Source organism: Mobula birostris, chromosome 9 (assembly GCF_030028105.1).
Source record: "Mobula birostris isolate sMobBir1 chromosome 9, sMobBir1.hap1, whole genome shotgun sequence".
Taxonomy (NCBI): Eukaryota; Metazoa; Chordata; class Chondrichthyes; order Myliobatiformes; family Myliobatidae; genus Mobula; species Mobula birostris.
Window position 1 is genome coordinate 157,668,583 of NC_092378.1, and position 16,714 is coordinate 157,685,296.

The following is a 16,714-nucleotide window of genomic DNA, read 5'->3' on the forward strand; positions in this document are numbered from 1 at the left end:
TGGTTGTAGTATGATGGCGGTCTAGTGGTGGCTGTAGTGGAATGGTTATAGTGGGATGGCTGTAGTGTGATGGTTTGGTGGGGTTGATTGTCTTGGGTTTGTTGTATTTGGATGGTTGCAGTGAGATGGTTGTAGTAAGGTGAAGTAGTGGGTTGAGTATAGTGTGATGGTTGTAGTAAGGTGGATGTAATATGGTCACTGTAGTTGGATCATTGTAGCATGATGGGTGCAATGTGGTGGTTGTAGTAGGATAGTTGTACTGGAGATGGTTCTAGTGGAATGTTTGTAGTGTGATAGAGTGAGATGTTTGTAGTCAGATGGTTATCGTGGGGTGGTTGTAGTGTGATGGGTGTAGTGTGATGGTGGTATTCTGATGGTTATAGTGAGATTGGTCTAGTGTGGTGATTTTAGTGAGATTATTGTCATGCAATGGTTGTGGTGGGATGGTTGTAGTGTGGTGGTTGTAGTTTGGTGAATATAGTGGAACAGTTGTGGGTTGGTGTAGTTTGGTAGCATTGTGATCATTGTAGTGGGTTGGTTGTAGTGTGGTTGTAGTGGGATGGTTGTAGTGAGATAGTTGTAGTGTGATGGTTGTATTGGGATATTTGTAGTGGGGATGGTTGTAGTGTGATAAGAGGATGATTGTAGTGTGGTGGTTCTAGTGTGATATAGTGGGATGGTGTAGTTTGGTGGTTGTAGTGAGATGGTTGTAATGCATGGCTGTAGTGGGGAATCTTGTAGTGGGATGGTTCTAGTGAAATGTTTGTATTGGGGATATTTGTAGTGTGGTGGCTGTAGTGGGATGAATATAGCAGAATAGTTGTAGTGCCGTGGTTTGGTGGAGTTGGTTTTATTAGGTGTGTTGTATTTGGATGGTTGTAGTGGGATAATTGTAGAGTGGTGGCTGTAGTGGATTGATTGTAGTGAGATGTTTGTAGTGGAATGGTTGTAACATGGAGGTTGTAGTGGGATTGGTATAGTGTTATGGTTGCAATGTTGTGGTTGTAGTAGGATAGTTGTAGTGGGGGTGGTTCTTGTGGGATGGTTCCAGTGGGATGCTTGTAGTTTGTTGGGTGTAATTCAGTAGTTTTAGTGTGGTGGTTGTAATGGGATGACTATAGTGAGATAGCTCTATTGTGATAATTGTGATGGGATGGTTATGATATGGTAGTTGTAGTGGGATTGTTGTAGTATGATGATTGCAATGTGGTGGTTGTAGTAGGATGGCTGTAGTGGGGATGGTTCTAGTGGTATGGCTCTAGTGGGATGGTTGTAGAGGGATGGCTGTAGTGGGGATGGTTCTAGTGGTATGGCTCTAGTGGGATGGTTGTAGAGGGATGGTTGTAGTGTGGTGGCTGTAGTGGGATTGTTTGATGGATGCAATGCTTTTGTAGTGGGATGGTGCTAGTGGGATTGTTCTAGTAGGAAGGGTGTAGTATAATGGTTGTTGTGGGATGGTTGTAGCTTGTTGGTTGTAGTGGGATGGCTGTAGTGTAATGGCTCTATTGAGGTCATTGTAGTGGGATGCTTGTAGCGTGATGGTTGTAGATTGGTAGTTACATAGAACATAGAAATTTACAGCACATTACAGACCCTTTGGCCCACAATGTTGTGCCAACCATGTAACCTACTCTAGAGACTCCCTAGAATCTCCCTACTGCATAGCCCATTATTTTCTAAACTCTTAAAAGACCCTATTGTATCCGCCTCCACTACAGTCACTGACAGTGCATTCCATGCACCCACCACGCTCTGTGTGAAAAACCTACCCCTGATATCCCATCTCTACTTACTTCCAAGCACCTTAAAACTATGCTCCCTCGTGTTAGCCATTTCAGCCCTGGGAAAAAGCCTCTGACTATCCACACGATCAATGCCTCTCATCATTGTATACACCTCTATCAGGTCACCTCTCATCCTCCGTTGCTTCAAGGACTAAAGGCCAAGTTCACTCAACCTAAGGTACATCCTCCAACCCAGGCAACATTGTTGTAAATATCCTCTGCACTCTTGCTATAGCATCCATATCCTTCCTGTAGTGAGGTGGCTAGACTTACACAGTACACTAAGTAGGGTCTGATCCTAATCAGATCATGTTTCTCAAATGCTTATAAATCCTGTCTATCAGGATCTTCTCCAACAACTCGCCCACCACTGAATTAAGACTCACTGGTCTATAATCTTCTGGGTTATCTCTACTCCCTTTCTTGAACAAAGTAACAACATTTACAACCCTCCAATCCTCCAGAACCTCTCCCATCCCCATTGATGATACAAAGACCATTGCTAGAGGCTCAGCAATCTTCTCCCTCACTTTCCACAGTAGTTTGGGATATGTCTCGTCCGGGCCCGGTGACTTATCTAACTTGGTGCTTTTCAAAAGCTCCAGCACATCTTCTTTCTTAATGTCTATATACTCAAGCATTTCAGTCCACTGTAAGTCATCCCCACAATTGCCAAGGTTCTTTTTCCTGCTGATTACTGAAGCAAAGTATTCATTAAGTTCCTCCGCTACCTCCTCCAACTCCATGCACACGTTTCCACTTTCACTCCTGATTGGTCCAATTCTCACACGGCTCATCATCTTGTTCTTCACATACTTGTAGAATTCCTTGGGGTTTTCCTTAATCCTGCTCGCCAAGGCCTTCTCATGGCCCCTTCTAGCTCTCCTAATTTCATTCTTAAGCTCCTTCCTGGCAAACTTGTAATTTTCTAGAACACTATCACTACCTAGTTTTGTGAAATTTTCATAAGTTTTTCTTTTCTGCTTAACTAGACTTTCCACATCGTTTGGTTATAGTGAGATGGTTGCAGTCTGGTGATTGTACTGGGATTGTTGTATTAGCATGGTAGTAGTGGAATGGTTGTAGTGTGGCTGTTGTAGTTTGGTAGTTGTAGTGTGATGGTTGTATTGTGATCATTGTGGTGGGATGGTTGTGTGATTCTAATGGGATGATTGTAGTGATTGTTGTGGGATGGTTGTAGTGTGGTAATTGTAGTTTGGTGGTTATAATGGAATAGTTGTGGGATGGTTGTAGTATGGTGGTCATATAGTGATCATTGTAGTGGGAATAGTTGTAGTAGAATGGTTTTAGTGTGATGGCTGAAGTGTTGTGGTTGTAGTGGTATGGTTGTGATATGGCAGTTGTAGTGGTATGACTGTAGTGGCATGGTTATAGTGTGTAGGTTGTGATGGAATGGTTGTCATGGTGGTTCTAGTGAGGTGGTTGTAGTGGGGTGGTTGTTGTATGGGTGATTGTAGTGTGATGGCTGTAGTGTGGTGTTTGCAGTGGGATGTTTGTATTGGGGATAGTTATAGTGGAATGGTTGTCGTGTGGTGATTTAGTGGGTTTGGTTGTATTAGGTTTGTTGTATTTGGGTGGTTGTAGTAGGATGGTTGTAGTGTGCTGGGTGTAGTGGGTTGGCATGGGTCGTATCTAGTGGGATGGTTATAATATGGTGGTTGTAGTGGGATTGTTGTACTGTGGTTGTAGGATCATTACAGTGGGGATGGTTGTAGTGAGATGATGATAGTAGGATGAGTGCAGTGTAATGGTTGTAGTGGAATGGGTGTGGGATGGTTGAAGAGTGATTGTAGTTGGTGTTTATAGTGGAATAGTTGTAGTGAGATGGCTGTAGTATGGTGGTTGTACTGTGATGGATGTAGTGGGATGCTTGTAGACGGATTTTAGTGGGATGGTTGTAGTGTGATGATTGTAGTGTGGTTCTAGTGTGATCATTGTAGTGGGTTGGTTGTAGTGTGAATGGTTGTACTGGGGATGATTGTAGTGAGATGGTTGTGGTGGGATGGTTATAGTGAGATGATTATAGTTGTAGTGGGGATGGTTGGTATGGCTTGGTTGTTGTGGGGTGATTGTAGTGAGACATTTATGGAGAGATGGCTGCTGTGGGATGCTGTAGTGTGCTGGTTGCAGTGTGGTGGCTGTAGTGGGGGGGGGGGTTGGAGTGAGATGGTTGTAGTAGGTCACACAGCCAATTTGGTGCTGGTCACAGCTCTAGCTTTTGTTGCTCCCCTCCTTCAGCAGTAGTCACACCCTGCAGGGACAGGTACTGTGCCTCCTATCTTCTAACATACTGAAGCTTTCTTCACCTTATCACTAATGAGGAGATTGCTTCCTTGCCTCTGTGGCACTGAATGCCTAGCTGTACATATAGAAAATTGTTTTTAAAACAATGACGTTTTTCCAGATGTATGTGACTTGAAGTTAAACAGACATAAGTTTGTGTCCAAACCAGCTGAAGTTAAACACAATTCTTGAGAGGAAGGGAGGTTAGATTATTTAAAGTCTTGTCTAATAACACTGGCAAAATCAAAGTGTGTGTGTCAAGTACAAGACACAGCAGAAAGTACTACCACCCATTATTGAGTCAATACCATTAGCAAAATCACAGTGTGTCAGGCACCAGACCCAGCAGAAAGTACTGCCACCCTTTATTGAGTCAATAACATTGGATGAATAGCTTAGATTTGTTCTAGTTCCTGTAGTTGCAAGAGAGAAAAATCAGCCAGTCACCAGTCTGCATGAATAAGCATGTGGATCAGCAGTAAACTAGATTGAATTGGCACATGACTGGGGACTCTGCAATCTGCAATGTCACAGAGGAAGAGTTCGAGAAAAAATTGGCAGGACTGTAAGGAGGAGCACAAATCAGTGATCTAATGAATGAGATTACATTTGAGATCATGGCCAGTGGAGTGAAGTGTAAATAATTAGAAAGTGTTGAAATTACAGCATGCGGGAATGGATGTGTGACAACGTCTTCTCTTTGTATTCATTTTTTGGGCTGTGAGTATCCGTGGCCAGGCTAGAATTTAATGTTCAATCAGCTTTGTCCTCAGAATAAACTGTCAAATTTGCTCAGGTTCTTCAAGGAACAAATGGAGTGTCAGGAAATGTAGAGGATGCTTGACCCCAAAGCAGAGCAGCAACGAAGATTCAGGAGTGTATGGTAACATTAATAATAGACCGCAAAATAGCAAGCCACAAGGGGCGACAAAACTAGAGGGAACGGATATTGAACACACCAGACAACAAGGTAAACTTTAGGCAGGAAGAGTACATAGAGAGTCAAGGGAAGTGAAGAATGTGGTCAATTGCTAAAAATACAAAGACACGTCATAAGACCGTAAGATACTAGATCAGAATTAGGCCAGTTGACCCATCAAGTTGCATCCAGCAAGCTGTGAGGGCACAGTCTGTAACTGTACAATTTTGCAGGCAAGGATAGGTTAAATGCTTGAGTAAGCAGTGATAGATGGGGTACCTGTGTCACTTTGAATAGAGTTAGAGTTAGGTATTATTTAAACTGTGTGAGACCAGAAGATGTGGTATAAAGAATTGGATCTCCCAGAACCTGGAGCATAAAACGTTGACATGCAGGTAAATAGTCTGAGTGGATAATAGCGTGATGGCCTTTACTGCAAGTAGGAAAGGTTTGATGTGAATTTACTATGCGCTGGTGCAACCAAACCTGAAACATCTCATGCCTATTGGTTAAAGAAAAATGTGTTTGCATCAGAGATTAGTTTGGCTCCTGGGCAGTGAAGCGACAAAAGCTGAGCAAGTTGAAACTATTCATATTCGAGTTTAGAAGAATGAGAGATGATTTGAGGGGAATTGAAGTTGGAAACATCAAATTAATGGGTCATGCATTTCATACAGACATGAGAAGGAATTTCCTCTCTCACAGGATCATCACACTTTGTGATTCTCTGCAAGATGAATATTGAGAGACAATTAATCTACATGGGCTGTGGGAGGGAGTAGTGCACTGTGCTGAGGCCAAGACTAGGTGCACTGTGTGAGCAGGTGTACTGTGTTGTAAAGTGTACCGTGGGGTCCCATGTACTGTGTTGTAAGGAACACTATGAGGTCGGGTGTACTGTGTGGAATAGTGTATTGTGATGACAGGTGCACAATGGGAGCAGGTGTACTGTGTTGTAAAGTGTACCGTGGGGTCCCATGTACTGTGTTGTAAGGAACACTATGAGGTCAGGTGTACTGTGTGGAATAGTGTGTTGTGAGGACAGGTGCATTATGGGAGCAGGTGTACTGTGTAGGCATTTACTATGTGGAAAGGTACTATGGAGACAGGTAAGGTCTACCATAGGGTCAGATGCACTCTGGGGGACAGATGTACAGTGGGGGCAGGGGTACTGTGTGGAAAGATGTAAAGTGATGTAAGGTGTACTATGGGAGTAGATGTACTGTAGATGACAGATCTACCATGGTGGACAGGTGTACTGTGAGAGGCAGGTGTAATGTGGGGTCAGGTGGACAGGTCTATCATATGTAGGCACTGTGGGGACAGCTGCACCAGGTGGGGTAAGGTGTACTGGGTGGGATCAGGTGCATCGGGGGGGACAAGTGTTCCATGTGGACAAGTACACTATGGTAGCAAGTGTACTGTGTTGTTAGGTGCACTGTAGGGGGGCCAATGTACTGAAGGGTCAGGTGTACTGGGGGGAAGGTGTACTATATGGACAGGTGTGCTATGGGGACAGCTGTACTATGGGATCAGCTGTACACTAATAGAAAGATATATTGTGAGGACAGGGGCACTGTGGGGAATAGTGTACTGTGAGGGCAGGTGTACTGTGGAAGCATCTACAGTGTGAAAAGGTCTACTGTCTGTAAAGGTTACTGTGGGGACAGGTGTACTGTGGAGGACAGATGTACTGTGAGGGACAGGTGTGTGGGGGACAGGTGTACAGTGGGGGTGTCTACAGTGTGGAAAGGGTTCTTTGGGGACAGGTATACTGTGGAGAATGGATGTACCGTGATGGACAGATGTTCTGTGGGGGCAGGAGTACAAAGGTTGAGGGTGTTGTGGATAGTGTGGAGGGCTGTCAGGTTACAGTGGGACATTGATAGGAAGCAGAACTGGGCTGAGAAGTGGCAGATGGAGTTCAACCCAGATAAGTGTGAAGTGGTTCATTTCAGTAGGTCAAATATGATGACAGAATATAGCATTAATGACAAGACGCTTGACAGTGTGGAGGATCAGAGGGATCTTGGGGTCTGAGTCCATAGGACACTCAAAGCTGCTATGCAGGTTGACTCTGTGGTTAAGAAAGCATACGGTGTATTGGCCTTCATCAATCATGGGATTGAGTTCAAGAGCCGAGAGGTAATGTTGCAGCTATATAGGACCCTGGTCAGACCCCACTTGGAGTACTGTGCTCATTTCTGGTCACCTGACTACAGGAAGGATGTGGAAGCCATAGAAAGGGTGCAGAGGAGATTTACAAGGATGTTGCCTGGATTGGGAAGCATGCCTTATGAGAATAGGTTGAGTGAACTCGGCCTTTTCTCCTTGGAGCGGTGGAAGATGAGAGGTGACCTGATAGAGGTGTATAAGATGATAAGAGGCATTGATTGGGTGGATAGTCAGAAGCTTTTTCCCAAGGCTGAGATGGCTAGTATGAGAGGGCACAGTTTTAAGATGCTTGGAAGTAGGACAGAGGAGATGTCAGGGGTACGTTTTTTACGCAGAGTGATGAGTGCGTGGCATGGGCTGCCAGCGGCGGTGGTAGAGGCAGAAGTTATAGGGTCTTTTAAGAGACTCCTGGATGGATATGTGGAGCTTAGAAAAATAGAGGGCTATGGGTAAGCCTAGGTAGTTCTAAGGGACATGTTTGGCACAGCTTTGTGCCTTCGCTCCGAACTCCGGTGCTGATGCCACTACACCACCAGCTAGCTAAGCTGTACATTATAGAGAGGTATATGCTGAGGACCAGACACTGTGGGGCAAGGTGTATATAGGGGCCAGGTTTACTGTGGGGACAGGTGTACTGTGAGATCAGTTGTACACTATAGAGAAGTATATTGTGAGGACCAGACACTGTGAAGGAAGGTGTTCTGTGGGGGTCAGGTGTACTGTGGGGACACATTTACTGTGGGGGCAGGAGTACTGTGGGGGGCAGGTGTATTGTGATGGACAGGTGCACTGTGGGGTCAGGTGTATTGTGTGGACAGGAATACTGTGTAGAAAGTTGTACTGTGTGAATAAGTGTACTGTGTGGATGGGTTCACTGTGGCAGGCAGCTACGGGAAGAGTTGTAAATTTGCATTTTCCTCTAAAGTTTCAGTGAAGCTTTGTTCATCGTTACCCCAGTAACTTGCAGTAGTCATTATTTCAAAAATGAATAAACACGATTTATTTGCGAGGGGTGGGTGTGATGGGAGGGGGAGGGCAGTGGACAGAATTTAGCCGAAATATCGAGTCTTTGCACGGGTGGGGGACCGGTTGCCCTGGGACACCCTGCAAGTTCCTGGCGCGGGACGGGGTGCGAGGCGGGTCCGGAATTTACTGAGTATATCACAAGAACAACGTGTAAGAAACTAAATCAAAAAAGAGGGTCAGTCAAACAAACTGTGCGCCAAGAGAAATAAACACCACCCTAGTACTGGGTTTACTGCAGTTCAGGTATCGCGGGATCCCCGCAATGCGAGTCTCCTATCCCGCGTACCCTGCACTGAGGAGTCGCGTATCCCGGAACCCCCGCACTGAGGGGCGCGTATCCCGGGACCCTCGCACTGAGGGGCAGGTATCCCGGGCCCCCCGCACTGAGGGGCGGGTATCCCGAGACCCCCGCACTGAGGGGCAGGTATCCCGGGATCTCCGCACAGAGGGGCAGGTATCCCAGGACCCCCGCACTGAGGGGCAGGTATCCCGGGTTTCCCGCACCGAGGGGCAGGTATCCCGGGTTTCCCGCACTAAAGGGCAGGTATCCCGGGATTCCCGCACTGAGGGGCAGGTATCGGGGACCCCCGCACTGAGGGGCAGGTATCCCGGGACCCCCGCTCTGAGGGGCAGGTATCCCGGGATTCCCGCACTGAGGGGCAGGTATCCCGGGACCCCTGCACTGAGGGGCAAGTACCCTAGGACCCCCGCACTTGAGGGGCAGGTATCCCGGGTTTCCCGCACTGAGGGGCAGGTATCTCGGGACTCCAGCACTGAGGGGTAGGTATTCGGGACCCCCGCACTGAAGGCAGATATCTCGGGACCCCCGCACTGAGGGGCAGGTATCCCGGGTTTCCCGCACTGAGGGGCAGGTATCCCGGGACCCCCGCACTGAAGGGCAGGTATCTCGGGACTCCAGCACTGAGGGGCAGGTATCCCGGGTTTCCCGCACTGAGGGGCAGGTATCCCGGGACTCTCACACTGAGGGGCAGGTATCCCGGGACCCCCGCACTGAGGGGCAGGTATCCCGGGATCCCCGCACTGAGGGGCAGGTATCCGGGTTTCCCGCACTGAGGGGCAGGTATCTCGGGACTCCAGCACTGAGGGGCAGGTATCCCGGGACCCCTGCACTGAGGGGCAGGTATCCCGGGACCCCCGCACTGAGGGGCAGGTATCTCGGGACTCCAGCACTGAGGGGCAGGTATCCCGGGACCCCCGCACTGAGGGGCAGGTATCCCGGGACCCCCGCACTGAGGGGCAGGTATCTCGGGACTCCAGCACTGAGGGGCAGGTATCCCGGGACCTCCGCACTGAGGGGCAGGTATCCCGGGACCCCCGCACTGAGGGGCAGGTATCCGTGTTTCCCGTACTGAGGGGCAGGTATCTCGGGACTCCAGCACTGAGGGGCAGGTATCCCGGGACCTCCGCACTGAGGGGCAGGTATCCGTGTTTCCCGTACTGAGGGGCAGGTATCCGTGTTTCCCGTACTGAGGGGCAGGTATCTCGGGACTCCAGCACTGAGGGGTAGGTATCCCGGGACTCCTGCACTGATGCTCTGCGGGGTGAGGGGGGGGGGGTCATGTTTCTCAAGATCTCTGTTCTGTGTGTGACGTGTTCTGGGATCCCAGTACTGAGGGTCTCGTATCCTGGGTTCCAGCACTGAGGGGCACTGACACGGACGCCAGGTGACCCCGCTGACCCAGTCACACCGGGCACCGGTCGGGGGACACACCTCGAGGACGGGCACCTGTACGGAGAGTGAGGGCAGAGGAAGAGAGGGGTGGTGGAGGTGTCCGAGACGCTCGGAGAACGGGTGAGAACAGAAGCGATTATGATTAAAACAAAGAGCAGATGCTGGAAAGAGCCCGGCGTCGGGAACACGGAGAGAGCGGGGCGCGGGGCGAGTTAGTACAGGGCAGGGGGAGGCCGAGTGGACACATTGCGGGGTCGGAGACACTCACCGACTGTTGATGGAGCCCGTTGCCACCGATGCCGGATAGCGGGCTCGGCGAAGGCACTAGAGCGATGGCTATTCCTCCAGCGGGCGGGCGGAGACTGCAATAGCAGTCCGCGGCGTTTGACAGCTTTAAAGGAACTGGCGGGGGGGGGGGGCGATATATCGCCCAGTGTATGAAAGGCTGCTGCCAGCAAATGAGGCGGCTTCAAACTGCAGAGAGCCGGGAGGGGCCAGAGCACGCAGTCCGCGGAGACCACCCGGCCGGAGAGGGAGAGAGAGAGAGAGAGAAACAGACAGAGAGAGATAGTGAGAGAGGGAGGAGAAAGAGAGAGAGTGAGAGAGAAGAGAGAGAGAGCGAGAGAGGAGAGAGAAAGAGAGAGAGATAGTGAGACATGAGAAAGAGAGATAATGAGAGAGGAGAGAGAAAGGGGAGGAAAAGTGAGAGTGAGTTGGGGGGTGTGCACATAGAACTAGAACCCAGCCAGCAATTGGCCCCTCGTCAGTGTGAAAGAGAGAGAGAGAAAAAAACAGAGAGAGGGAGGGAGGGGGGAGAGAGGAGAGAGGGGGGAGACAGAGAGATTGAGAGAGGGAGAGAGAAAGGGAATTTGATCCCACCCACGTTTTCCTACCCAGCCACAGAGCGGGGTGGGGACGGTAGTGAAGAGGAGATAAGCTGCTAGGTTCAGCATGCCAACCAATTGATCCCAGTAACAGTGGATACCAGCTGCCCGCCCAAGACCTCTGCTCACCATCCCACTCAGGGGCAGTGAGAACGAGAGCTGCTGGAGAATGGGAACCCGCAAGAAGGCAGTTGAGAAACCAATTGTCCAGGAGTATTTCTTCCACCAATCCATTACTACCTAGAGCAAGCAGAAACCATGTTTACACCATCACTCAGAATTTATGCACCGCCAGATATTGGGAGGGAGTCCATATACCAAAGCATAAGATCCTCAATACCAAAAATCCAGAGGGAGAAACAGAGATCCCCATCCAAGCTGGTTAGAATGTGTAAAGGTACCTGAGACAAGAACTGTCCATTCCAAAAGGTGAAACTTGTGGACCACTCACCAAGATCTACAAACAAAAGGGTCCAATTTCACCCATTTAAAATCCCGCCAACCTACAAAACCACCCACTGATTCTCAAACCCACCCTCAGCCCTACTCACTGACCTACAAACCCATCATCAATCCCAGCCACTGATCCACAAACGAAAAGTCATCATCACCCACTAATCCACAAACCCACCATCAACCTCACCAACTGTTACACAAACACACCATCAACCCCACCCACTGATGCACTAAACCCAATGTCAACACCACCCATTGACACACAGACCACCAATCCCACCCACTGAACCACAAACCCACCGTCACCCCCACTACAGAGTCACAAACCCAACATCAACCCCACCCACTGATCCACAAACCCAATGTTAACCCAGTGATCCACAAAATTACCTTCAACCCCCCCCCTTCAATGATCCGCAAAACTACCTGCATCTCCACCAACTGATCCACAAGTGCAACATCAACACCACACACTGATCCACAAACCCAAAATCAACTTCATCCACTGAGAAAAAAAAATGTATATCCTACCCGCTAACACACAAATGGTCAACCCCACCCATAGAACCACAAACCCATCATCACCCCCACCACAGGGTCACAAACCCAACGTTAACCCCAAACACTGATTCAGAGACACAACATCAATCCCACTCACTGATCCACAAACCCACAATTGTCCCCACCCATTGATCCACAAACCTAACGTCAACAACAGCCGTGGATCCACCAACCCAACGTCAACTCCACCCATTCAGCTACAAATCCACCAGCAACCCCACCCACTGATCCTTAAACTCAACATGAACTCCACCCAGTGATCCCGAAACTGACCTTCATGTCAATCCTAACTACTGATCCACAAACCCACTTTCTGTGCCAATCACTGATCCACACACAGTCATCACCACCTATTGGTCAACAGGCACATCATCATCCCCACCTACTGATCCACAAACTGTAAATCCCACCTATTGAAATACAAACCACTGTCAACCCCATCCACTGATCCACAAGCTCATTGTCAATACTACCCACTGATCCACAAACCCAACGTCAACCCCGACCACTGATTCAGAGACCCACCATCAACCCCACTGACTGATACACAAACTGTCAATCCCACCCACAGAACCACAAACCCACCATAACCCCCACCCACTGATCCACCAACCCAATGTCAACCACACTCACTGATCCAGAAACCAACCTTCAACATCACCCACTCATACACAAACCCAACGTCAACCTTATCTACTAATCCACAAATGCACTGTCAACCCCACCCACAGAACCACCAATTCACCATCGCCCCCACCAACGAGTCAAAAACCCAACATCAATCCCAACCACTGATACAAAGACCCACATTAAGCCCTCTCACTGATCCACAAAACCACCAATTGATCCACAAATGCATCAACAGCTCCACCCTCTGATCCATAAACCCACCACCAATCCAACCACCACTCTGCAAACCCACCATCAACACTATCTATTGATCCAGGAACCCACTGTCAAACACACCCACTGATCCACAGAAAGACCATCAACCCCACCCACTAATCCACAAACCCAACATCAATCCCTCTCACTGATTCCAAAACTGAACTTCAACCCCTCCTACTGATACACAAATTGTCAAGCCCAACCATTGAACCACAAGCACACATACATCCCCACCACTGATCCACAAACCCAACATCAACAGCACCGAATGATCCAACACACTGTCAACTCCACCCATTGATTGACAAACCCAACGTCAATCCCACCCGCTGATCCGCAAACCCACCATTAACCCCACCAATGAGGCACAAATACAACATAACCCCACACCCACTGATCCACAAACCCGTCATCAGCCCCACCCACTAATCCACAAGCCCACCATTAACCACTGATACTGAGACTGTCAACTGTACTCACTGAACCAAAAACCCACTGTCAACCCCACCAACAGATCAACACACAGATGATCCCACCCACTGATCAACAGACACATCATCATCCCCACCCATTGATCCACAAACACACTGTCATCCTCACCCACTGACCCGCAATCCAAAGTCATCGCCCCCAATGGATCCACAAACAACCAACCCTTCCCAATGATCTAGAACCATAAAGGCCACCCATTGGACTACAAACCCAAAGTCAACATGACCCACTAATCGACAGATCCAACGTTGACACCACACACTGATTCTCAAACTGTCTGTCAACCCCACCCACGGAATCACAAACGCACCAGCAACCCCACACCCTAATCCACAAAGCCATCAGCAACCCCACCCACTGATCCAGAAACCCACCATGAACATCACCCACTGCGACAAGAACTGTCAACCATACTCACTGAACCACAAACAGAACGTAAAACCCATCCACTGATCCACAAAAACACTGTCAATGCGATCCACTGACAACCCCACATACTGATCCAGAAACCCTGCCCACTGATTTCCAAACCCAACACCTACACCACCATCTAGTCTACAAACCAAACATCAACTACACCCTCTGATGCACCAAACCCAACGTCAACCCCACCCACTGATCCACAAACTCACTGACAACCTCACCCACTGATCCACAAACTCACCGACAACCTCACCCACTGATCCACAAACTCACCGACACCCCCACCCACTGATCCACAAACTCACCGGCAACCCCACCCCACTGATCCACAAACTCACCGACACCCCCACCCACTGATCCACAAACTCACCGACAGCCCCACCCACTGATCCACAGACTCACTGACGACCCCACCCACTGATCCACAAACTCACCGACGACCCCACCCACTGATCCACAGACTCACTGACTGACACCCCCAAACCATTGATCCACATACTCACTGACAACCCCACCCACTGATCCACAAACCCAGTGTCAACACCTCAATGGATCCACAAACCATTAACTCCTCCCAATGATCCAAAACCATAAAAGCCACCCTTTGCACTGCAAACCCAAAGTCGACATCACCCACTAATAAGATATAGAAGCAGAATAAGAGCATAAGACATAGGAGCAGAATTGGGCCATTCAGCCCATTGAGTCTGCTCCGCCATTCCATCATGGCTGATCCTCGATCCTATTTCCTGAGGAGACTGAGGTCCTTTAACATCTGTCAGACGATGCTGCGGATGTTCTACGAGTCTGTGGTGGCCAGTGCTATCATGTTTGCTGTTGTGTGCTGGGGCAACAGGCTGAGGGTAGCAGACACCAACAGGATCAACAAACTCATTCGTAAGGCCAGTGATGTTGTGGGGATGGAACTGGACTCTCTGACGGTGGTGTCTGAAAAGAGGATGCTGTCCAAGTTGCATGCCATCTTGGACAATGTCTCCCATCCACTACATAATGGACTGGTTGGGCACAGGAGTACATTCAGCCAGAGACTTATTCCACCGAGATGCAACACTGAGCATCATAGGAAGTCATTCCTGCCTGTGGCCATCAAACTTTACAACTCCTTCCTTGGAGGGTCAGACACCCTGAGCTAATAGGCTGGTCCTGGACTTATTTCCTGGCATAATTTACATATTATTATTTAATTATTTATGGTTTTATATTGCTATATTTATACTCTATTCTTGGTTGGTGCAACTGTAACGAAAACCAATTTCCCTCGGGATCAATAAAGTATGACTATCACTATGACTATGACTAACACCTGCCTTCTCGCCATGTCCTTTGATGCCCTGACTGATCAGGAAACGACTTCTGCCTTAAATATACACACAGCTTGGCCTCCACCGCAGTCTATGGCAGAGCATGCCACAGATTTACTACCCTCTGGTTAAAAAAATCCTCCTTAGCTCTGTTCTAAAGGGCCGTCACTCAATTCTGAGGCTGTGCCCTCAAGTTCTGGATTACTCCACCTTCTCCATCTTCTCCACATCCACCCTATCTTGTCCTTTCAATATTCTATAGGTTTCAATACGATCCCCACATATTCTTCTAAATTCCCGTGAGTACAGGCCTAAAGCTGCCAAACGCTCCTCATATGTTAACCCATTCTTTCCTGGAATCATGTTTGTGAAACTCCTCTGGAGTTTCTCCAATGACAACACATCCTTTCTGAGATATGCCCAAAACTGTTCATGATGCTCCAAGTGCAGCCTGACTAGTGTCTTATAAAAGCTCAATATTTTCTCCTTGCTTTTATATTCTATTCCCCTTGAAGTAAATGTCAACATTGCATTTGCCTTCTTTACCAAAGACCTGTAAATTAACCTACCTGGAGTTTTGTACAAGGACCTCTGCACCTCTGATGTTTGAACCTTCTCCCCATTTAGATAATAGTCCACGTTATTGTTCCTTTCACCAAAATGCATTATCATACATTTCCAACATTTGCCACTTGTTTGCCCATTCTTCCAATTTGTCTAAGTCCTGCTGCTTCCTCAGCACTACCTACCCCTCCCTTTGCAGAATCCATGTTGACTTTGACTTATTTTATCATTAATCTCCAAGTATCTTGAAACCTCATCCTTAATAACAGACTCCAACACTGAGGTAAGTTTCCAACCACTGAGTTAAAAGTAATTGGCCTATAATTTCCTTTCTTTTGCCTTCTTCCCTACATAAAAAATGGAGTGACATTTGCAATTTTCCACTCCTCCAGGACCAAGGCAAAATGATGCGATTCTTGAAAAATCGTTACCAATGCATCCATTATCTCTTCAGCAACCTCTCTCAGGACTCTGGGTTGTAGTCCACCTGGTCCAGGTGACTTATTTGAGACCTTTGAATTTGAACATAGAAGGTAGAACATAGAATAGTACAGCACAGTACAGGCCCTTTAGCCCACATTGTTGTACCGATCCTCAAGCTCTGCCTCCCATATAAGCCCCCACCTTAAATTCCTCCATATACCTGTCTAGTAGTCCCTTCAACTTCAGTAGTGTATCTGCCTCCACCACTGACTCAGGCAGTGCATTCCACGCACCAACCACTCTCTGAGTAAAAAACCTTCCTCTAATATCCCCCTTGAACTTCCCACCCCTTACCTTAAAGCCATGTCCCCTTGTATTGAGCAGTGGTGCCCTGGGGAAGAGGCGCTGGCTATCCACTCTATCTGTTCCTCTTAATATCTTGTACACCTCTATCATGACTCCTCTCATCCTCCTTTTCTCCAAAGAGTAAATCCCTATCTCCCTTAATCTCTGATCATAATGCATACTCTCTAAACCAGGCAGCATCCCGGTAAATCCACCTGGGCAAGCTCCTCTCTCATGCCTCTGTATTGCCTTCATTCCATCGCAATACTGATAAATGTGACTCATGCCTCTCCCTCTCAAACTGCAGTGTGGATTCAGTCATATCATGATCACTGTCTACTAAGGGTTCCTTCAATTTAAGCTCCCTGAAAACATCAGGGTTATTACACAACACCTAATCTAAGATAACCTTTCCCAAGTAGGCTTAACCACAAGCTGCTCTAAAAAGCCATCTT

The 16,714-nt window shown here is 48.1% G+C and overlaps 1 protein-coding gene across 3 annotated transcripts in view; it reads right to left on the reverse strand.

Annotated features, from left to right (window-relative positions):
* Positions 1 to 10,266, reverse strand: part of LOC140203253 (netrin-1-like) — a 416,761-nt gene extending 406,495 nt beyond the window's left edge. For all 3 annotated transcript variants that reach the window (XM_072269269.1, XM_072269268.1, XM_072269270.1), the window contains exon 1: positions 10,170 to 10,266. The gene's annotated coding sequence lies outside the window, so the exon portion shown is untranslated. The remainder of the gene's footprint in view (positions 1 to 10,169) is intronic.
* Positions 10,267 to 16,714: the final 6,448 nt, after the last annotated feature.